Genomic DNA, 25,207 nt, shown 5'->3' on the forward strand with positions numbered 1-25,207 from the left:
TTATACTTTTTGTGTATCAAATTTATAACTTCCTTCCCCTCCTTCCCTCTTACCCTTGTTAACCAACTGGTCAACTGACTTAGTACATAAGTTTATACCTTGTATAGTCACGTAATATGTTTAGATTCATGGTTTTCCCGCTCCGTTCCACCCTCCCTTACCTATCCTTTCTTACCCATTCCCTTTTTTTTTTTTACCCTTCCCATTTACCCTTTCCCCTTACTAAATACTTATTATAGCCGATTTTCTGTGTTAATATAATCTACTTTTTGCCTATATGTTTTGGTTGTCGTTGTCTTGGGAGACAGTCACTGCTCTCCCCATATTTCTATCTTTGGGTATTCCTCCCTCCTGTTGCTTTGGGGGAATTCCCTGGATAGCTATTAGGCCTCTGGGTTTCGTGATTCTCGTGTGCCCAGTACGCCACTTTCTTACTTATTTGCATAATTAAGCTTAATGATGATTGTTTACATTAACCCTATGCCTTTTCTTTATCTTACAAACTTTTTCCTACTTTTCTACTGGTTCTTACTCTTCAATACATCATTTAGTGACAACTTTGTACAAAACAAAAAATAAATACAAATTTGTCTTTTTCCCGCAACTTGTGTCAAAATATAAAATATTCCATGGACTCGACATGCCCCTCAGCAAATAGCTTGGGGTTTCTACTTTCCAAAATGGGGTCATTTGGGGGGGGGGGGGGTTTGAACTGTCCTGGCATTTTATGCACAACATTTAGAAGCTTATATCACACATCACCCACTCTTCTAACCACTTGAAGACAAAGCCCTTTCTGACACTTTTTGTTTACATAAAAAAATTATTTTTTTTGCAAGAAAATTACTTTGAACCCCCAAACATTAGCAAAGGCCCTACAGATTAAAATGGTGGGTGTTTCATTTTTTTTTCACACAGTATTTGCGCAGCGATTTTTTAAACGCATTTTTTTTTAAAAACACACTTTTTTAAATTTTATTGCTCTAAAACACACTATATTGCCCAAATGTTTGATGTAATAAAAAAGATGATCTTAGGCCGAGTACATGGATACCAAACACGACATGCTTTAAAATTGCACACAAACGTGCAGCGGCGACAAACTACATACATATTTAAAAGCCTTTAAAGGTTACCACTATAGATTTACAGAGGAGGTCTACTGCTAAAATTACTGCCCTCGATTTGACCTTCGCTGTGATACCTCACATGCATGGTGCAATTGCTGTTTACATATGACGCCAGACCGAAGCTTGCGTTCGCCTTTGCGCGAGAGCAGGGGGGGACAGGGGTGCTTTTTTTTTTTTTTTTTTTTTTAATTATTTATTTTGTTTTTTTTTTTGTTTTTGTTTTTTAAACTGTTCCTTTCATTTTTTTTTTTAATCATTTTTATTGTTATCTCAGGGAATGTAAATATCCCCTATGATAGCAATAGGTAGTGACAGGTACTCTTTTTTGAAAAAATTGGGGTCTATTAGACCCTAGATCTCTCCTCTGCCCTCAAAGCTTCTGACCACATCAAGATCGGTGTGATAAAATGCTTTCCTAATTTCCCAATGGCGCTGTTTACACCTGGTGAAATCTAAGTCATGAAATGCTCGTAGCTTCCAGTTTCTTAGGCCATAGAGATGTTTGGAGCCATTCTGGTCTCTGATCAGCTCTATGGTCAGCTGGCGGAACCACTGGCTGCATTCTCAGGTTCCCTGTTGGTACAGGAGAGCCAGAGAAAACCATGGAAGACAGTGGGGGGGGGACATTCCCTCCCACTGCTTGTAAAAGCAGTCTAGAGGCTAATTAGCCACTAGGATTGCTTTTACATGAAAGCCGACCGCTGGCTGAAAAGAATGCTACTAAGATGATGCCTAAACCTGCAGGCATCATTCTGGTATAACCACTCAGAGTCCAGCAACATACCCCTTTGGGCTGAACGAAAAAAAGAGATTGATCGGTGGGTATGCCCACCATTAGAATACCTCCCGTCATCCACCCACTTCTAATGATGAGCATGCATGCACCATTTTGTTTTTAACTGTGGTGGTGAAATCACCTCCTACAGTGCTGGAGTCACGTCTTTATGTATTATGGGAGCAAACGCTGTTGCTGTCAAGATAAATAAATCAGTGCTGCAGCTGAATGGCCTAAAAAATATAGGCTGAAGCATGGGGCCTCCGCCCCAAAAGTTAGGAGCAAATCGCTCCTCCACCCCTGCTGCCCCCATGCTTCGGCATATATGCTCTTTTTTTTAACTGTGGTGGTCAAATCACCTCCTACAGCGCTGGAGTCACGGCTTTATCTATCGCGGGAGCAAACGCTGTTGCTGTCAAGATAAATAAATCTGTGCTGCAGCTGAATGGCGTACCTGAAAACAAAAAAATGGTTAACAATAAAACACAGTAAACAGTAAAGTATAAAAAAATGACATACCTGTGAAGCAAACATGAGAAAACATAATAACAATAAAACATTGCAGAATAGAATACAGTAAAAAAATAGCAGAACAATAGAGAGAGAATATAGAGAGCGAGAACAATAAAATGACAACTATTTTTGTTTTTTTTATTTTATATTTTTTTGTGTTTTTTTACTTTTTTTTTTATTATACACTTTTATTTGTAACTGTAACTGTAATGCCCCGTACACACGATCGGACATTCCGACAACAAAATCCATGGATTTTTTTCCGACAGGTGTTGGCTCAAACTTGTCTTGCATACACACGGTCACACAAATCTTGTCGGAAATTCCGAACTTCAAGAACGCGGTGACGCACAACACGTACGACGAGCTGAGAAAAATGAAGTTCAATAGCCAGTGCGGCTCTTCTGCTTGAATCCGAGCATGCATGGAACTTTGTGCGGCGGAATTGTGTACACACAATCAGAATTTACGAAAACGGATTTTGTTGTCCGAAAATTTGAGATCCAGATCTCAAATTTTGTGTGACAGAAATTCCGATGGAAAATGTCCGATGGAGCCTACACACGGTTGGAATTTCCGACCACAAGCTCCCATAGAACATTTTCCATTGGAAAATCCGACTGTCTGTACGGGGCTTAACTGTAACTGTTCGGTTCCAGGTTCGGGTCTCCCAAAATGCGATGGCATCTTGGGAGACTCCGTGAAAGTGTACCTAGTTTGTGCAGTGCTGTACCCTACACTAATACTCCACTAGTGAATGGTAGCGTTCAAAACATTCACCAATGCAAACACCAGGATTGTCAGGACAGGAGGGACAATAATAGCAGGTGTCACGCCTATATCCGCCCTTGCTACAGACATGACATCTTTTGGGGGGCTCGTTGGGTAGGGGTACTCGGGAGGATATACGGAAAATGCTTCTCATGCAGCCAGCTTACTGCATTTGGATTGGGAAGGTGAGGTGGAGCACCGTCTGGAAACACAAGGGCTCTGACGATCTCTTCCGGGAATTTAAGGAAGGATTCAGTCCATCCTGAAGCTCTGTATAGCACATGAGCGTTCAGCAAAGCCAATTGAAATAAGTATACAGACACTTTTTTGTACCAGCGTCTGGCCTTATGGACGACTAGGTACGGCGCCAACAACTGGTCGTTGAGATCCACCCCTCCCATATTTTGGTTATATTCGTGGACACGGAGGGGTTTCTCAACAACACCAGGTGCCATAGGAATTTGGACCGTCGCATCTGCATGAAGGGAGGACAGAACAAAAACATTCTTATTATCCCTCCACTTCACAGCAAGCAAATTATTACATTTAGAGCAGGCTCTCTCCCCCAGCCTAAGACGGGAATCTACAAGCTGCTGGGGAAAGCCCTGGCGACTAGATTGCACGGTGCCACATGCGCCAATTCCATGTTCAAAAAGTGACCAAAAAGTGGCACGCTTGTGTAATAATTGTCCACATACAACTGGTACCCCTTTCCGAATAAGGGTGACACCAAGTCCCACACAATCTTGCCATCGCTCCCTATGTAATCTGGGCAGTTTGGCGGCTCTACGTGACTATCTCTTCCCTCGTAAACCATAAAACTATATGTATAGCCTGTGGCCCTGTCACAGAGCTTATACATCATGACCCCGTATCTGGAACGCTTGCTGGGAAGATAATGTTTGAATGACAAGCGGCCAGAAAATTTAATCAGGGACTCATCAATGCAGACAACTTGATGGGGAGTAAACAAGACCGCAAAACGTTAGTTGAAGTGGTTTACAAGGGGCCGAATTTTGTAGAGCCGATCGTATCCAGGGTCTCCACGAGGACGACAGAGTTCATTGTTGTTGAAGTGCATGAGCCGCAAGATCTGCTCGTATCGTGCCCTGGTCATTGAAGCAGAGAACACGGGCATATGGTGAATTGGGTCAGTGGACCAATATTACCGCAACTCACTCTTTTTAGTTATTGCCATAAGGAGGGATAGGCCCAGAAAGAGCTTAAATTCAGAAACCGTAATTGGTTCCCAAACTCTGGCAAGGGAGGACTGGGGATTAGCGGTGATGAATTGACCAGCATACAAATTACTTTGGTCCACAATATATCTATAGAGATCTTCCGTGAAAAACAGCGAATAGAAATCAAGTGACGTAAAATCAACTTTTTCCACCTGAATTCTGGGTTGGCCAATGAATGGGGGAAGTACGGGTGCTGCAGAAGTGGTGGGCTCCCAATCAGGATTGGCGAATTCTGCAGGAAGGACACTATGGGCTCAACGGGCCTGTCTTTGTCTTCTTGGTGGCAGTGGGACACTTCTTGTGCTTGCCACCTTGCCAGCTTGAACTGCACTTATGGGACTCGCCATGTCACCACGTGATGATACTGCAGTGCTGGATGTACAACCAGGGTGTACTAGGCCGCTGGTGCTTGCCAGTTCACCAGAAGGAATAGCGGCGCTAGTACTTCTCCGCTCCATACGATAGCCCTGCGGGTTCTTGCACCTCAACAACAGCAGAAGAAGATCAGGGTCTGGTACACCTGACCTTGGCAGGGACCACAACTTCGTCATCAGAGCTATCTGTCATGGAGCCGCTGTCATCTACAGGATCGTATTCTGAGCCTGAATCTGACAGATAAGTGACTTCCTCTTCACTATCTGTCATGCTCAGAAACTTGTAGGCCTCTTCACTGTACCTTCGATTTGCCATTTTGGGCTCTAAATTTACTGGTACAGTAGTGAGACTCACAGGAAAAAAAGCTCCTAGGCTGTCAGCAACTGTATCAAATGCTACCAAAAAAACTGTTAGCGATCACAGGGATCAGGCCTGACTCTGTGAACGCTGCAGTTATGTGTTTAGTGTTTTGTAAGTGACAGTGATCAATTGATACTGCACTTGGGTGGGCTGGGCTGGGCGGAGGGGCAAAACGCAGGTACTAGCAGGTATCTGGGCTGATTCCGCTAACACTGCATTTTTGGGAACCCTAAACTTCTGGGGACGCTAGTATAGATCTGATCAGATCAGATAGTGATCCTTTCAGATACTATACCACTAGGGTAGGTGCATGCTGCGTGCGTGGGTGTTAGCGGTACTGGCACTAATCTGACGCTGCCTGGGGTGACGCAGACCCTATCTGATGCTAAAACCTAACTGATATCACCCGATCAGGGGGTTAAACCTTTATTGGGTAATAAACGGCGGGTATAAAAAACAAACTAACTAACCAGCGTCACCCATAACACTTATACGGTGATCACTGGTGAAAGGGTTAACTAGGGGGCAATCAGGGGGTTAAAACCTTCATTAGGTAGTATATGGGGGTACCTGACGCTATAAAAAGCTGACGGTAAGCCTAAATAACTAACTGGCTACCTAGCGTCACCCGTGACACTAATACGGCGATCAGAAAAATGATTGATTAGTGACACTGGCGACAGGGTGTGAAAGGGTTAACTGGGGGGCGATCAAGGGGTTAAACCTTTATTAGGGAGGGTTAGGGGGGTATCCTAGACCTAAAGGGGCCTACCACTAACAGCCCTAACACTTATAACAGTGACAAAATGACACCAATGCAGTGATCAGTAAAAAAATTAAAACTGCTATTGGTGTCACTGTGACAGGGGGTGCAGGGGGGTGATTTGTGTGCCTATGTGTACTAGTGTTAGTGTGCTGTTGGTGCAAACTCACAGTGATGTCTTCTCTCCACGGGCTCCGGCCGAAAATACCGGCACGAGGAGAGATGACATCACTTCCTCTGCTTCTGTTTACAGTTTCAGAAGCAGAGGAAGCTTCTCATTCACCAGGAGCGATCGCGAGGGGGTGGCTATGAATCGGTGGCCTCCCCTTCAGCACAGATCACTCCTGGAATGAAGCTGACTGCAGCAGGCACCGGGGCCCCCCTGCCTGCTGGGAGGCAGGGACGTTCAGGTACGCCCATATGCCTGCCCGTGCCATTCTGTCGACGTACATCGTAGTGTGGTGGCCGGCAAGTGGTTAAAGCGGAGTTCCACCCAGAAGTGGAACTTCTGCTCATCTGTCTCCTCCCCCCCTCCGGTGCCACATTTGGCACCTTTCGGGGGGGTGGGGCGGGTACCTGTTTTTGACAAATAGGTTTTCCCCAATTCTGTCAGACCTCGCAGCGGCGAGGTAAATCAGAAGTCCAACCTCCCTCCTCCTCCCCCCCCACTGCTGGGCCAGTAAGAGAGTGCAGCGCACTTTACGCATGCGCAGTAGGGACCCGGCCGTGAAGCCGCAATGCTTCACTGCCGGGTTCTCTTACCAGCAATGGTGGAGGCGGCACCTGAAAGCTGATGGAAACATCGCATTCCAGGACAGGCAAGTATTAAAAGTCAGGAGCTACAGTATGTGTACACATAATGCCATGGGTGGTCGCCCGCCCAGACTGACCACAGTCAGTCACCATGGCCTCTTGTGAGCTTAGTGTGTGGGAGGCTGATGTCCGCTATCGGCTGACATCACAGAGCCCATCCAGGCTGGGGAGAGATTTTGACCATATGATTGGGATCCACCCAGGAGCCTGGATCGGCACCTGGCTCAGCCTCTCAGTGAGCTGCTGAGAGCCTGAGCCGGCCCCGCTACCTCCCCCTTCACAGCCCAGTGCTCCAGTGAGCCGAAGGGGGGGCAGAGCAGACAGTCGTTGACTCTGCTCATAGAGCACTGAATGATTAGTAGTGTTTGATCGTTCAGTCCTCACCCTTAGAGCCAGTTGGGGGATAGATGCCGCATTGCATCGATACCTAGGCGGATGCTGTAAGTATCATTTAAAAAGTGACATTAAAGGCTGATTTGTTTTTTCTTTAAATCACAAACATGTTATACTTACCTGCTCTGTCCTTCTTTTCGGGTCCCCCGCCGCTGCTCCTGGCTCCTCCTCCCCCCTGCCAAGTGCCCCCCCAATAACAAGCAGCTTGCTATAGGGGCACCCAGGCAGGCTCGCTCCCAAGCCGCTGCTGTGTCTGTCCATTTAAACACAGGCTTGGAAAGATCAGTTTGTAAATGGATAGAAAACTGGTTAAAAGACCAAATTCAGAGAGTAGTGGTTAATGACTTTTACTCTGAATGGTCTAAGGTTATCAGTGGTTTACAGCAAGGTTCAGTGCTGGGACCCTTACTTTTTAATAACTTTATAAATGATGTCGGGTCTGGGATTAAAAGTACCATTTCAGTCTTTGCAGATGACACCAAGCTATGCAGTGGAACAGGGGTCTCCAAACTGCTGCTCGGAGACTGGATGTGGCCCTTTGCTTGCTTTTAATCGGCCCTTGGGGCACTAATCATCCCACTGATACAAGACACTATTCTGCCATCGAACACCAACAATGGATCACCATTTCTCCCACTGACACTAATGCCCCGTACACACGGTCAGACTTTCCGACAACAAGCTCACATCCAACATTTCCCGTCGGAAAATCCGACCTTGTGTATGCGGCATTATACTAAAGCACTATTCTGATACCAACGATGGGGCTCTTTTCCTCTAACCTAATACCAAATGTGGTGATGTTTACTCCTACTGATGCCAGAAACATTTTCACTCCCGCTGGCCACGATTTGTCCCTCCTGAAGTCTGAAGGACAGTAAACCGGCCCTTTGTTTAGGAAGTTTGAAGACCCCTGCAGAAGAATAACGTCCTTACAGGATGTCTCCAATTTACAAGCCGACCTCAATGCACTGTCTAATTGGGCAACTATGTGGCAGATGAGGTTTAATGTTGATAAATGTAAAGTTATGCACTTGGGGGCTAAGAATATGCATGCATCATACATATTAGGGGGACAGATTCTCCTACCCGAGCTGTGGATCTCTGCAGCTGCTCCAGAGTTACCATGGGCCTCTTGGCTGCTTCTTTGATGAATGCTCTCCTTGCCTGGCCTGCCAGTTTAGATGGACGGCCATGTCTTGGTAGGTTGTGTCATACTCAGGCCCGGATTTACTCCCTTTGCCCCCCCCCCCCTCCCCAACACACACACCACCATTCTCGTACTTTATCGATGACTGCTACAATGGATCAATTAAAAACATATCTCCACACACGAGAACACTGAAAATAACTGGCTTTAATTGTACAGACTGAAAATACTCTGTAATGCAGAAAATGTCTTTATAGCAGTAAGAAACTCCCTACAATTTTTTTAGTTCTAACTTTTCTTTTGGCAAACTCATCGATAATATCTTCGTAGGACAAAGTATTTAAAAGCTCTGACTCAATGGCAAGTAAAGGCTGTGGACATACCACAGGAGGTGGACAGAGGCTGCGGACATACCACAGGAGGTGGACAGAAGCTGCGGGCATACCACAGGAGGTGGACAGAGGCTGCGGGCATGATAGTGTCTTCCTCACCCCCTCACAGTAGCTTCTCTGTCCACCATCATATTACTTCTCCACATCATCAGTGTGCTGTGTCCTCCACCTGTGCCCCTTTCACCTCTCCACAGGTCAAGGCAGCACAGTGCTGCCCTGACCTGTGGAGAGGTGAAAGGGGCACAGGAGGACACAGCACACTGATGAATGATGTGGACTGGAGAAGTAATATGATGGATGGTGGACAGAGCATATCAGTCTCTGTCCCCTGCATGGCATGGCTTCTGCCTCCCAGGGCTCCCAGTAATATCCTCCTCTCTCTGTCCCCTTTTTTACCATGGATATTCCCCCAGCTTCACTCTCCTCCTCCTCCTCAGTGTCCTCCTCATCGTCATCGGCTGCTCGGCTCCTCCGCGGCTTCGCCTATGACGAGTGCACTCCACAGTCGCCGGCCACCGTGGTCTAGACTCTCGATCTTTTAAAAAATGACGCCGGGCCGGCTGCAGAACGGCGCATGCGCAGTTGCGTGGCTGGCTTGCGGCCATCTTTTTTATGAGCACCGGCGCCCGTAAAGGACTTTAAACGGGCAGCCCGAAAGAGGGGGGGGGGCTGCGAAAGCCGAGAAGTCGCCGCAGGAGCGGCGCCGCCCCTGCACCACTGCCGTCCCGAGGCCTGGCCTCGTGGCCTTTTGGGAAATTCGGCCCTGGCCATACTCTTTCCATTTTCAGATGATGGATTGAACAGTGCTCTGTGAGATGCTCAAAGCTTGGGATATTTTTTATAACCTCTACCACCTTTGCACATCTAGAGAGGGACATTTTTGCCCATTCTTCTTTGCAAAATAGCTCAAGCTCTGTCAGATTGGATGGAGTGGAGGGCGTCTGTGAACAGCAATTTTCAAGTCTTGCCACAGATTGTCAATTGGATTTAGGTCTGGACTTTGACTGGGCCATTCTAATGCCGCGTACACACGATCGGACTTTCCGTCAGAATGAACTCCAGAGGACTTTGACGGAGTTCCGACGGAGTTCCGCTGAAACGGACTTGCCTACACACGATCACACCAAAGTCTGATAGATTTGAACGTGATGACGTACGACCAGTGTAGAAAAGGAAATTCAACAGGCAGTAGCCAATAGCTGCCCTTGCGTCACTTTTCGTCCGTCGGACTAGCATACAGACAAAGTTTTTTTTCTATAGGGATTGAGTCCGTCAGAAAGATTTGAAACATGTTCTATTTCTAAGGTCCGTCAGATTTTTCAACAGAAAAAGTCCGATGAAGCCCACACGCGATCAAATTGTCCGACTGAATGATTCCGTCTGACCTTTTCTGCCGAAAAGTCCAGGTAGTGTGTACGCGGCATTACACATGAATATGCTTTGATGTAAACCATTCCATTGTAGCTCTGGCTGTATGTTTAGTGTCATTGTCCTGCTGGAAGGTGAACCTCCGCCCCAGTCTCAAGTCTTTTGCAGACTCTAACAGGTTTTCTTCTAAGATTGCCCTGTATTTGGCTCCATCCATCTTCCCATCAACTCTGACCAGCGTCTCTGTCCCTGCTGAAGAAAACCATCCCCACACCATGATGCTGCCACCACCATGTTTCACGGTGGGGATGGTGTGTTCAGGGTGATGTGCAGTGTTAGTTTTCCGTCACACATAGCGTTTTGCTTTTAGGCCAAAAAGTTCAATTTTGATCTCATCTGACCAGAGCACCTTCTTCCACATGTTTGCTGTGTCCCCCACATGGCTTCTCACAAACTGCAAACAGGACTTCTTATGACTTTCTTTCACCAATGACTTTCTTCTTGTCACTCTTCCATAAAGGTCAGATTTGTGGAGGGCACAACCAATAGTTGTCCTGTGGACAGATTTTCCCTCCTGAGCTGTGGGTCTCTGCAGCTCCTCCAGAGTTACCATGGACCTCTTGGCTGCTTCTCTGATGAATGTTCTCCTTGCCCGGCCCGTCAGTTTAGGTGGACGGCCATGTCTTGGTAGGTTTGCAGTTGTGCCATACTCTTTCCATTTTCGGATTATGGATTGAACAGTGCTCCATGAGATGTTCAAAGCTTGGGATATTTTTTTTATAACCTGACTCTGCTTTACACTTCTTCACAACTTTATCCCTGACCTGTCTGGTGTGTTCCTTGGCCTTCATGATGCTGTTTGTTCACTACTGTTGTAACATGACAAAATGTGGAAAATTTCAAGGGGTGTGAATACTTTTTCAAGGCACTGTACCATCACTTATACTGCATGGATCAGAAAAGGTTACAAAAAGCAACAGAAACATTACAATTGCTTTCGTCTTGAAATCAATCATTAGATGCAGTGTCTGCATTCTTTTTTCTTGTTTAGTCTTTCTTTCTTTTATTTTTCATCTGGTGATCTGGCCAGCAAGTCTGTTGTTTTTCAACAGACTACAAGTTCTCCTGCAGATGTAGCAGTGAGTGCTGATTCACACTAATGCGCTGCGAATTTGGTGCACATATAAAGCAGTACACCGTGGGAATTTGCGTTGCAATTTCTGCCTGCCATGTGTGATTTCAATGCAAATTTTAGTGAGAATTTGTGAGGGGAGTGGTCACATCTGCTATTTTATTTCTGCCCAATAGAAGCTATATAAGTAAAAATCTAGGCAAAAAAATAATAATAAATCGCAGTGATGTGAACACTGGATTTCAATCCGGTCCCATAGAAGTCTATGGAGCTGAAATTCTCACATCACCACACTAAACTCACACAGCACCCGGTTTTGAACGGGATCAAATTTGCACCGCATATATGTGAACAGCCTTCATCCGGAGAAATGCCTTTTTTAGATGACATGCGAATTTTAACTTTTTGGATCATATCTGATCTGCATAGAATTTGCATAAGTGTGAACCGGCACTGTACAGTAGGAAAAACCATTTACCACTGACAGGGGTGCTTACAATGAACAGCTTTTGTTAATGTTAAACCTTTATCCCAAGAAGGGAAAAAAACGATTGCTGTAACTGATTATAAAGTGTGATCTGGAGTTTGGCTTCAATTTGTTGTTGTTGTTGTCTAAATCTGCTAGTCCATCTAACACTCCCCTCCCCCCAGACTGACAAATCTGCAGTCCTAAGGTGCCCCCTGTGCTTCTACTTCCAGAGTGGGGGGCACTCTAACACAGGAGGTGTACTACTAGCCAGATCACCAGGTGAAATCAGAGAGAAGAAAGCCTAAAACTTGAAAACTAATGCAACCGCCACATCTAATGATTGGTAAGCTGCAATATACAGTATTACATTTTAGTTTTTTAGCTTAATTTTTTAGAGCACAGTGACTCTGTATTGTAACAGAACCTGAAATGTGACAACTCAGAATAATTCATTATTTCCATGCCGGCTCCACCTATAATGATACTGTAGGATTGTCCTGATATCACTTTTTTAATACCGAGTACAAGTACCAATACTTTTTTCCAAGTACTCACCGATACCGATTACCAAAACTTTTTTTTATGTCATGTTTTTTTTTTTACAATTTATTTTATTACAATTTATTTTTTTACAATTTTTTTTTTAAATTTTTTTTAAAAAATGATTTTTTTTTTTTTTTTTTTTATGCTTTTTTTTTTTTTTTTTTGGGGGGGGGGGGTGTCAGTGTTTGTTTGTTTTTTTATAATTTAACTTTGAAGTATTTATTACAATTTTTTTTTTAAATTTTTTTTAAAAAATGATTTTTTTTTTTTTATTTTTATGCTTTTTTTTTTGGGGGGGGGGGTGTCAGTGTTTGTTTGTTTTTTTATAATTTAACTTTGAAGTATTTATTACAATTTTTTTCTTTCCTCTTTTTATTTCAGAATTTTTTTTATCAGCCCTGTTGGTGGGCGTTGGTGGGCTTTGGTGAGATATCAGGGGTCTAAACATATCTCCCCTTTGAGACAGGGAAATGGACTGATGACAGAGATTCCCCAGTTCCTTTCTCTGCAGCCTCAGCTGAACTGAAAATGAATTGGACAGGAGACGGCGGCTCCTTTCCATTCATTAACTGAGACATCGTAAACACAGGTTACGATGTTTCAGTTATGAATGGACAGAGGCAATGATCACTGATTCTGTTCATTTGGAAAAGGAAGAAGCCGGTAAATGACAGATTTACTGGCTCCTTCCTCCGCTCTCCATTCTGAAAGATCCGGGGCAGGGGGAGACCGGTGGAGGAGCCAGAGAGCCGGGGAGGACACAGGGGGACCCGGAGGAGAACGGGGGGGACCGAAGAAAGACATGGGGGGGGACCAGAGGAGGACATGGGGGTTCTGGAGGAGGAGCCTGAGAGCCAGGAAGGACGCAGGTGGACCCGGAGGAGGACAGGGGTGGACCGGAGGGGGACACGGGTGGGACCGGTGGAGGACAAGGGGGGACTGGAGGAGAACATGGGGGGACTGGGGGAGGAGCTAGAGAGCTGGGAAGGACGCAGGGGGACCCGGGAGGACAGGGGGAGACCGAAGGAGGACATGGGGGGACCGGAGGAGGACATGGGGAGACCGGAGGAGGACATTGGGGAGACCGGAGGAGGACATTGGGGAGACCGAAGGAGGACATTGGGGAGACCGAAGGAGGACATTGGGGAGACCGAAGGAGGACATTGGGGAGACCGGAGGAAGAGCCAAAAGGCGGGAAGAACACAGGGTGACTTGGAGGACAGGGGGAGACCGAAGGAGGACATTGGGGGGTTGGAGGAGGACCGAAGGACGACATGGGGGGACTGGGGGAGGAGCCTGAAGAGCCAGGAAGGACCCAGGTGGACCCGGAGGAGGACATGGGGGGGACTGGAGGAGGACATGGGTGGGACCGATGGAGGACATGGGGGGGCCTGGAGGAGAACATGGGTGGGACTGGGGGAGGAGCTAGAGAGCTGGAAAGGACACAGGGGGACCCGGGAGGACAGGGGGAGACCGAAGGAGGACATGAGGGGACCGGAGGAGGACATGAGGTGACCGGAGAAAGGCATTGGGGAGACCGGAGGAAGAGCCAAAAGCCGGGAAGGATACAGGGTAACTTGGAGGACAGGGGGAGACTGAAGGAGGACATTGGGGGACTGGAGGAGGACCGGAGGATGACATGGGGGGACTGGGGGAGGAGCCTGAGAGCCAGGAAGGACACAGGGGGACTCGGAGAACCGGGGGAGACCAAAGGAGGACATGAATGGACTGGAGGAGGACATTGGGGAAACCGGAAGAAGAGCCAGAGAGCCGGGAAGGACACAGGGGGACCTGGGGGATGGGGGGGGCCGAAGGAGGATATGGGGGGGGCCGAAGGAGGACATGGGAGGACCGAAGGAGGACACGGGAGGACCGAAGGAGGACACGGAGAGCCAGGAAGGATGCAGGGAGACCCAGAGGAGGACATGGGGAGCACAGAAGGGGACAGTTGGGGTGATCAGTGCGGTGGTGGGGGAAGTTACAAGCACTGATCTCCCAGACAGCTGCAGGAGGGAGAGGAGGAGGAGGAGAAGAAGCTGTCAGAAAAGCTATGGAGAGATCGGTGCTTGTAACTCCTCCCACCGCCACACCGATCACCCCTGACTGCCCAAGTATTGGGTGAAGCATCAGAGCATTTGCACGAGGACAAGTACTCGTATCGCTATTGGTGCAACCCTAATTGTGAGAAATACAGACAGATCTGTATACAGAGGATTCTACGACACCCACAGTGGAGGATGCTTGTGTGCAAATAAAAAAAATGGATATTTAGTAAATTAGGCCCCAATAACACTGTGCTGTTGTCAATGTGCAATGCTTGGCCATTCATTCTAATTTCATTCTGAATGGCACTGCAATACCCGTCCCCACCAGAGGGGGGCGCTGCACATCAGGACAATACATAGCGATGTAGTAATGTATTTTAGGTGCGGGGATCTGTCAGAGAGGCTCAGCTCTGATTTCTGTCAGTCCAGTCAGTGTGAATAGGAGCATATAGAAAAACATGGGAAGAGCCCAAAGAGATTCTTCAAGGAGGACAGGCCGGTGAAATGCTAAATATCATTTATTGATTATCCAAAATACATATAATAGACACACTACACCCACCTCCAACACATAATTAAAAAGAGACTTTATGTCTAGATGAGACACAGGTGGCCACCATAACTAAATCACACCTTTCACATCCCACTCACACACACAGGCAGACATTTAGCCGATCCTAAGATCAGATCTGGGGATAGAGTCCTTTGAACCTTCTCATTCAATAGATAAAAATTGAAAAGTTACTTTTCATGAAAAAATATACTGAAATGTTCAATTAGGACCTTCAAAAAATATATCTTGACCGAATGCCTGTGATGTGTGAAATTTTCCTCGAGTATTTTCAGCTATAGATACTATGATTCAAAGTCCGTTTGGTAACGGTCCTAAAGGTACTGTGAATGGGGATCGGAGACTAAAGGCAGATATGCTTCGGGGAGACTTAGCACAGATATGAGACAGGATAGGCTGGTAATACTTCCTTGTAAATAGTAGGAATAAGATACAGCTCACCATTTAGCTTTTTATGTGCAAGTAGTCATAACTTTGGGCATCTAGTCTCGGTATTAGTGGACCATCACCACAGCCCGACACGGGACAGAAGGTAAGGATGGTTCCATCTAGGGATGGTTAGGGCTGTTTGTAGTCCAGGACAAGGAGGCTTCAGGAGTTGCAGGGGCATGCCGAGAATGACGGACCGAAGCAGCACTGCAAGTAGTTGTAGCGCCAACTTCCAACTTCCAATGCAGAGTGGCGACTCAAGGAAAATTGAGGGGGGATCAAGGTAGATGATGGGGGTCACCGTGTCTTCACCACGGACACCGTGATAGCATTGTGCTTACATGTTTCGCTTGACATCAAGCTTCTTCAGAGCATGCGCAGTCGTTTCAAGTCCTTGTTTAAATAATCAAGTAATTAGAAGGTAATCAATTCCAATATAGGACATCCCCTACGCGCTACAATCCAATCAAGGTATCATTCACCAACAGTGCAGACACACGATAACATACAGGGGCGATCCACAATTGATATATGCAAATCACTGTGAAAATATGAAAGTCAAAGGAGAAATTCAATTAGTTAAAAAGATACAGTGGTAGTGGACGCATAGTGTTAACAACTTAGAAAAGAGATGTCAGAGTTGTAGCCATAATCAATCATTTGCCCCTATCGCTATAATTCAGGGGTCTGAGGTAGTTGTGGCACCCACTTCCATGTATGGGCTACAGTGGCCCCACCGTTTAATTGGCTGCCCACATCACTTCCATTCCTGAATCTGGAATGGTCATAGCAACCACTTTAATTTAGGGGCGAGGACAACATTATAGACATACAGCAGTTTTATGCAGGATCTATTTTATTCCCCCCAAGGAAGGGGAAGTAGGGAAAGGGGGGGGGGGGGGAGAAAGAAACAACCAAGTGATTATATCCTGATTATTGACAGATAAATTGCACTCGTTGTTCAAGCCTTTTTAATGTGATATAATACTATTACATTGGGGAGGGGAGTGTAAAGAATAGGAGGAAGATATATTGTAATGTCAGATTTAGGTAAATGAAATGAAATGAAATGAGAAGTCCCCCTTTGGGGGGATATCTGATATTGTTCTCTTCAGTCTTGGACCGTTCACCTTCCCTTACCATGTTGTAGAGCCGAGCTTCTCAACCACCAGAATACAGACCACTGCCAGACCCCGGCCTCCCTTCACCCTCCCGCTGTAATTCTCTTGGGGCCCCTCACACTGATGTGTTTTTGCTGCATTTTTACCTTGCTAAAAACACAAGAAAATGCAATAAAATATTGTCTTTTAAACCGTATGGGATTCTTTACATCAGTGCGGTGCGTTTTGATAAGTCCCCATTGAAATGAATGGAAAACGCATCAAAATGCACTACACTTGTTTTTTTGGTGTGTTTCTTTGAGTCACATACATGTTTCACAGGTGCATGCTGGGAGTCAAGCAACCAGAAATCACACCGGAAACACAGCAAAAACGCACATGCATTTTTAATGTATTTTTCAACAGAGTAGTGTGACAGCATCCTAAACCTCTCATAGTGCCTATCAACCACCCATAGTGGCCAATAGTTCCCCCAGACCCCCTGAGAGTCCTCAGCACCCACATTGACCTCCAGCCTCTTTACACTGCCTCCCACAGTTCCTTCAGCCTGCTGCAGAGCTTCCATCCCTCCATAGTGCCCCATCCTCCTACAATGCCCTCCAACCTCCTACAGTGCCCCTCCTCCAACCTCCTACGATGCCCTCCAACCTCCTACAGTGCCCCCCCTCCCCAACTTCCTACAATGCCTTCCAACCTCTTACAGTGCCCCCCTCCCCTCCCAACCTCCTACAATGTCCTCCAACCTCCTACAGTGCCCCCCCTCCAACCTCCTACAATGTCCTCCAACCTGCTACAGTGCCCCCCCCAACCTCCTACAATGCCCTCCAACCTCCTACAATGCCCCCCTCCTCCCCAACCTCCTACAATGCCCTCCAACCTCCTACAGTGCCCCCCCTCCCCAACCTCCTACAATGCCCTCCAACCTCGTACAGTGCCCCCCTCCCCTCCCATCCTCCTACAATGTCCTCCAACCTCCTACAGTGTCCCCCCTCCAACCTCCTACAATGTCCTCCAATCTCCTACAGTGCCCCCCACTCCCCAACCTCCTACAATGCTCTCCAACCTCCTACAGTGCCCCCCCTCCTCCTACAATGCCCTCCAACCTCCTACAGTGCCCCCCTCCCCAACATCCTACAATGCCCTCCAACCTCCTACACCCCCCCAACCTCCTACAATGCGCCCAAACCTCCTACAGTGCCCCCCCTCCCCAACCTCCTACAATGCCCTCCAACCTCCTACAGTGCCCCCTTCCCCAACCTCCTACAATGCCCCCCCTCCCTAACCTCCTACAATGCTCTCCAACCTCCTACAGTGCCCCCCCCTCCTCCTACAATGCCCTCCAACCTCCTACAGTGCCCCCCTCCCCAACATCCTACAATGCCCTCCAACCTCCTACACCCCCCCAACCTCTTACAATGCCCCCAAACCTCCTACAGTGCCCCCCCTCCCCAACCTCCTACAATGCCCTCCAACCTCCTACAGTGCCCCCCTCCCCAACCTCCCACAATGCCCTCCAACCTCCTATAGTGCCCCCCCTCCCCAACCTCCTAAAATGGCCTCCAACCTCCTACAGTGCCCCCCCCCCTCCCCAACCTCCTACAATGCCCTCCAACCTCCTACAGTGCCCCCCCTCCCCATATTACCCATATAACCATCCTGACACCCATATAAACATTTTGTAATGTTTAGAATATAGTTGTGATTTATATGGGTAAATATTTTTAATATATTAGGTTTGATTGTTGATAAGGGATATAAATGTGTATGAGGTGCGATGTGGTGTCCTCGGAAATATACAGCTCCGTTCTGGGTAACACTATATGGGATATGTTAAGTCATATGTTTATATTGTTGTCCGCATTTAATTAGAGTAGCAGGATGTTTTTTGATCCCTCGGTCGCCTCATATGGGGCTTGCCGCTGATCGTAATGCATTACAAAGTGAAAACTGCCGTAGCCTATTACTAGTCCGTCCGCGGTCTAAGGCAAAATGGCCGCCGTTAGTATATTTAGACCACAGAGCGCCCCTCCAATCAGATCCCCCCTGATGAAGGCAAGTGATCCCTGTGCCAAAGACGCGTAGGGGAGGGGCCAGGACAGAGCTGTCAGCAAGGAGAGATAGGCGAGACAGATACACCACACCGCACGCCGTACCAGCGATTTGGTTCTCATATACAAAGCCCTGAATAGGATGGTGCACTCACGCACCCACACCATGTGAGTACCCCTAGGAAGTGAGTGTTTACTTTTTAATAAAAGCCTTTACAATATTATACCATGGAGCTTTTTTTCTTTTATTTATGATTTGGAACGCTACTAATTGAGCAAGTTGGAAATCAACACCTGCATATCGTTAGAGCCCAGGAGTGGCTCCCAAGCGTGTTTTGACATAGTTTGGGTACTGTGTCACACGCTCTGAGGTGAGCGCATAGGCTTTTGGGGATCACCGGACAGCACTGAAGCATGTTATATGTTCTGCACTGTTTTGATGAGCATCATAGGCGTGCGCAGCCTATTGCATTAGGGTGTGCACCCCAAAGCTCAAGCACACATACGTGTATATATATAATATGATACACACATTATATTGTCAAAAGTATTGGGACACCTGCCTTTACATGCATGTAGGGTTCAATATTGAGTTGGCTCCGCCCTTTGCAGCTATAACAGCTTCACCTCTTCTGGGAAGGCTGTCCACAAGGTTTAGAAGTGTGTCTATGGGAATGTTTGAACATTCTTCCAGAAGCGCATTTGTGAGGTCAGGCACTGATGTTGGACGAGAAGGTCTGGCTCACAGTCTCCACTCTAATTGATCCCAAAGGTGTTCTATCGGGTTAAGGTCAGGACTCTGTTCAGGCAAGTCAAGTTCCTCCACCCCAAACTCGCTCATCCAAGTCTTTATGGATCTTGCTTTGTGCACTGGTCTAAATCATTATGAGAGGGGGGATTATGGTGTGGGGGGGAGGGGATTATGGTGTGGGGTTGTTTTTCAGGGGTTGGGCTTGGCCCCTTAGTTTTGGACAATTTCATGCTCCCAACTTTGTGGGAGGAGTTTGGGGACGGCCCCTTCCTGTCCCAACATGACTGCGCACCAGAGCACAAAGCAACGTCCATAAAGACATGGACTTAGGAAGGGTGGTGGAAAATTAACTTCAAGTGCAATAATTTACATTATAATAGTAACTAAAACATATAACATTAAGTGTAACAATTTAAAAAACAAAAATTCCAAAGTATAATGGTGTGAACCTCCCAGCTAAAAAGTTGTTGCACTGGAAGTTAATTTGTATTGCAATTATCCATAGAGGGGTTTCTGCCATCCCTGCTAAGATTCTATTATGTCTTGTTTTCAAACTTATGTGTATTATATATAAAGTTGCATATCGGAGAGACCAGTATTATGGCAGCACCGATCGGCACCGATAGGCCGCACTGTTGGCCACTGATTGGCAGCACTGATGGGCTCTGATTGGCAGCACTGATGGGCACAGATTGTCAGCACAGAGTAGCACTGATTGGCAGCACAGATTGTCAGTGATTGTCAGCGCAGAGTGGCACTGATTGGCAGCACTGATTGGCAGCACAGATTGGCAGAACTGATTGTCAGTGTCAGCACAGATTGGCACCGATTGGCAGCACAGAGTGGCACTGATTGGCAGCACAGATTGGCAGAACTGATTGTCAGTGTCAGCACAAATTGGCACTGATTGGCAGCACAGAGTGGCACTGATTGGCAGCACAGATTGGCAGTGATTGTCAGCACTGATTGGAAGCACAGATTGGCAGAACTGATTGTCAGTGTCAGCACAGATTGGCACTGATTGGCAGCACAGAGTGGCACTGATTGGCAGCACAGAGTGGCACTGATTGGCAGCACAGATTGGCAGTGATTGTCAGCACTGATTGGAAGCACAGATTGGCAGAACTGATTGTCAGTGTCAGCACAGATTGGCACTGATTGGCAGCACAGAGTGGCACTGATTGGCAGCACAGATTGGCAGTGATTGGCAGCACAGAGTGGCACTTATTGGCAGCACAGATTGGCAGAACTGATTGTCAGTGTCAGCACAGATTGGCACTGATTGGCAGCACAGAGTGGCACTGATTGGCAGCACAGATTGGCAGTGATTGGCAGCACAGAGTGGCACTGATTGGCAGCACAGATTGGCAGTGATTGGCAGCACAGAGTGGCACTGATTGGGGAGAGGTAGTGAGGCTTGCTAGAGCCCTTGTGTGTGACACTGTCATGTAATGGCAGAAAGACCAGCTGTCACAACACAGCCGCGATGTCGGGGGTGGGCGGGGCCGAGGAGCTAACAACCACCAGCCAATGATTGGGCTGCTTAAGAAAGGGGCGGAGCCACATAAAGCAGCCCGCCCAGACCCCTTCCCATTGGCTGGTGTTTGACAGCTGTTAAGCCCGCCCACCCCCGAAATCACAGCTCAGTTTTGACAGATGGACTTTCACTCTGCAAGCAGTGACATTACCGCACTGTCAGTTCACACACTCAGCGCAGCGGCTCTGGTTTCACGATCTGCTGCCTGTGCTACCTGGAAGCGCAGGCTACACATTGTTAAATTCAACATTTTGGGGCAGATCTTTGGAGACAGCTTGGAAAGATTAGGGTGTGCCCAGGCACACCCGGCACACCCCGTGGGCACGCCTATGATGAGCATGATGGAAAGCACTTTTGATGGACACTGGATTTGTGCACTCCGTATATATTTTTCATGAACGTTTATGGTTTTTACATATCATTTTGGTGAAGGAGTGGATACTCTTTCTAACCTGAGTTGGCACTTGTATTTTCAGTATTTTATGCATGTTGCACTTTATTTATTGTATCACAAAATAATGTTTCACAGATTATAATATTGTTTTAGGTACACCCTTTTGACAGTCATACACTTTATATAATTATTTATTCTTTAATATTGTATTATTTATTTTTATTTTCCTAGCGCAAACGCATGTTTATTTTATTTTGAGTGAACAGTAGTGATCTGCTGTAATCCTTAGCAACAAATCAGTGAGCAACCAAGCAGTAATTATGTGCTGTCAGTTGGTGGTAATGATAGGCTGTAACCTCTGGCAACCAGTTGCAATCACTGCCTGATTTGCTGCAGTTAACAGATTTTGAGTCAACCTGCTATTTGTTTGTATATCTCAGAATGGATGAGGGGGGCCCAAGACACACCTCATTCACACAGAACACAGGAACAGAGACAAGGCTGTCAATTACAGACTGTGTCCCTCCCCTGTCACCATTTATCTCTTGGTGTCATGAAACCTTGTCAGAAGTGACTCATGCTGATGGCAGAGGAAGAAGGTAATGGACAGAAATGACACTTGGTGCTCTGGATGGAGACAAGTACACACTATAGAGGGCTATGCTTTGTTCATATGTCATGTCTGAGGTTTACAACCACTTTAAGGTTCCTTTCAGATTGCCACAATGCAGGACTGTGTGCGCTCCCACACGCATTTCTGTGTGCTATGCAGAAGATTGCATTTTACACTATTTCGTGTGCTGCAATGTTATTATTATTTATATAAAATCGTTCTTCCAAAAGGAAAAAAAAATTGTTGCTGTATGGGCTTTTTCACACCAACCTAGTTTTCTGAAGAGTGATCCACATTCCAGTCGCTCTTCAGAGATCATTTTACAGGAAGTGAGGACGCATTGTATTGCTTCCAGACCTCCTGATTTAAAACCTTGAACCAGCACTAGCATGCCACAACCGTGGACAGTGCATGTGGTTGTAGGGTGCTTGCAAAGTGATTCCATTTACTTGAATAGGTCACATTCGGAGGTATGACCACCGAAAGCAACAGGCGGGGTATAATTCCTGCCATGTCCGTGAAGCATCACAGCCTCACCATGTGTACATTCCTGGCCACTGCCTCTACAGCTAAAAACGTGGCTTATCTGCAGGGTTTTACCACTCCTCAACCACTAGTGAGCCGTGTCCATGCATGCTCAATACTATACTATTAGGAAACTGTACTCCTATCCCACTATTACATCTGCTATTCGTGCCTCTTTAATTTTTCATCTTGCCTTACCGGGGGGGTTAAATTTGTGAATTACTCCTATAACATCTACCCAGCTCAGCTGTGGACAGGATAAACGCTCAATGTGTGGTATCCACGAGATACTGAGCCAATTGCTCTAAAGCCTTGTACACACGATCGGATTTTCCGCAGACAAAGCCTCGGACTTTTGTCCGAAGGGCATTGGCCCAAAACTTGTCTTGTATACAAACGGCACACAATTGTCGGCCAACAAACACGAACGTAGTGACGTACTACGAGCCAAAAAAGAGGAAGTTCAATTGTCAGGCACCACCCTTTGGGCTCCTTCTGCTAATTTCGTGTTAGTAGAAGCTTTATGAATGTTGATTCGCGCTTTTCATTTTGCGCTTTTCAGTTTGTTTCTGGCGGCCGTTCGTCAACCAGACATGTTGCGGAATCGGAGGAGATAACTTGTTATTTATTATTGGCCTTGGAGTTATGGCTTTGACCCAAGTCCAATCCAGGAACAGGAGGAGGAGGAGTTCTTGGACCGAAAATCGGTTGCTTTATTAATGGTGACCAATTATGTCATATGCCTTTGCTGCGGGAGCTCCAGGAGAATAATCCGGATGATTTTTGGAATTATCTCCGGGTGACGGACCCCTGCTTTCACCAACTCTTGGCATTGGTGACCCCCTATATTAAGAAGCAGGACACATGAATGAGGCTTTTATTTTATTTTTTGGTTGAATAATAATGATTTGATATGTTATATTTTCTATATTTTTGGATGCATAGAATGCACTTTTTGGTTAAGTTCTATTGGCAGATAGCATGTCTAATTTTATTTGTTTTCTTTTTTAATGCACAATAAAAAATTGTGTAGAATAATACTTGGCTATGTGTTTTACTTCAAATGACAGTTTGGGAGTAGGCAGTTACATTTTTAAAAAATACAATGTAAAATTAACAAGAGACACCAACATAGTTGTATCTTTGATCTTAAAAACTACGGGATAATGGTGTTGTGGTAACTTAAAATTAAAAAAGCGCATAATAATATTATTCTTAATATCACTAGAAAAAAAAAAGCCTTTGAAAATTTGTTTGCAATAACTCCATCAGTATCACCAGCAAAGCAGCTTCATTATTATCCCACTCAAGAAGAAGAGAATTGTGCGCTACATTTCAAGATTTCATAATTTGCCGCGTCACGAATGTAAATTCTCCATTACGATCGCCAGTTTACAAGACCGACCGCTTTCGGCTCGTCCTTGCTTCCGAGCATGCGTGTTTGTACGTTGGACTTTTGTCCGACGGACTTGTGTAAACACACTCGGAAAATCCGACAACACACATTTGTCCGCATAAAATTTTAAAGCCTGCCATCCAACATTTGTCCGCCCAAAATCCGACAACAATTTTCCGATGGAGCGTACAAACAGCCTGTCATCACACAATTCCTGTCGGAAAGTTCGATCGTGTGTACGAGGATTTAGACTACATCCATTCATGTCCACACTGGGATTTCATTATGTGGATTAATAATTCATGATATTTGTAAGGAGTGTCTGTCTACTTGTGGTGGCCATCTGTGTCCTTAGACAACGTTGTCTATTTTTATTGTATGTGGTGGAGGTTTTGCTATACACATATTTTTACTGGCTATCGGTGTTTGTGTGGATTTTTTCAAAAAAGAATTATATATATTTTGATAAACCCGGCTGTTCCTTGTTGAAGAATTACTTGGGAAATCTCTCTCCCCTCTTTTTTGTACACTAGTGAGAATGAGTCCTAACTGCTTAAAAGGTGTTATCTGGAGTTCAGTTTTGTTAGTCTAAAGCTAGCCATACACTATACAATCAGATTGTACAATCTCTGTATCGTCTTTTTAGGCAGGGTATACATACATAGTTTACTGAATATACACAAAAAAGACTGAGAGAACACAACCGACCCTGCAAGAACAGAACACTGCACTGCATGAACAGAACCCTGCATGAACAGAAACCTGCCCTGCATGAACAGAACCCTGCATGAACAGAACCCTGCATGAACAGAAACCTGCCCTGCATGAACAGAACCCTGCATGAACAGAACCCTGCATGAACAGAACACTGCATGAACAGAAACCTGCCCTGCATGAACAGAACCCTGCATGAACATAACCCTGCATGGCATGAGCTAAGCGCGCCGCGGCGAAAAATGGGCGTGGCTTACGTGGAAAAGTAGGCATGGCTTAAATGGGCGTGACTCTAGCGGGTGTGGTTAGAGTCTGAGATGAATGAGGGATGGAGAGGGAAAGGGGGAGAGGGAAAGAGGGAGAAGGAAAGGGGGAGAGGGGAATGACGGGACAGCAGCCCCAGATCCTACAGAATAGAAATATGTGTATTCTAGAAGGTTTAACAATCAGCAGATAAAGATACTCCAAACACCTGGTGTTAACGCTTCAATCATCCCGGCACCATGGTTGTTATGGTGTCAGGATGATTGCAGAGCATTATTTCTATTATTACATTGTAATATAAAATTAAATCATTCAACTCACCATAATGCCGAATCAGTGGGATCCCTGAGCGTGTCACCTGCCACATCGCCTGCCACCGGCAGAGTCTGTCCTTGCATCAGGTGCCCCCGGCAGAGTCTGTCCTTGCATCAGGTGCCCCCGGCAGAGTCTGTCCTTGCATCAGGTGCCCCCGGCAGAGTCTGTATATACCCCCTCAGTGCAGACCCCCCCTCAGTGCAGACCCCCCCTCTATTAGTGCAGACCCCCCTCAGTGCAGCCCCCCCCTCTATTAGTGCAGACCCCCCTCTATTAGTGCAGACCCCCCTCAGTGT

General features: G+C 46.4%; 1 long non-coding RNA gene across 3 annotated transcripts in view; it reads right to left on the reverse strand.

Annotated features, from left to right (window-relative positions):
* LOC141116958 (uncharacterized) overlaps positions 1–25,207 on the reverse strand; it is a 48,332-nt gene that overhangs the window by 19,700 nt on the left and 3,425 nt on the right. For 2 of the 3 annotated variants that reach the window (XR_012237075.1, XR_012237073.1), the window contains exon 3: positions 14,745–15,774. The exons of the other annotated variant lie outside the window; for it this stretch is intronic. This is a non-coding gene — a long non-coding RNA (uncharacterized lncRNA). Of the gene's footprint in view, positions 1–14,744; positions 15,775–25,207 lie in introns of those variants that run through there. 3 annotated transcript variants of the gene reach the window in all.

This window comes from Aquarana catesbeiana, linkage group LG13 (genome assembly GCF_042186555.1).
Source record: "Aquarana catesbeiana isolate 2022-GZ linkage group LG13, ASM4218655v1, whole genome shotgun sequence".
NCBI lineage: Eukaryota > Metazoa > Chordata > Amphibia > Anura > Ranidae > Aquarana > Aquarana catesbeiana.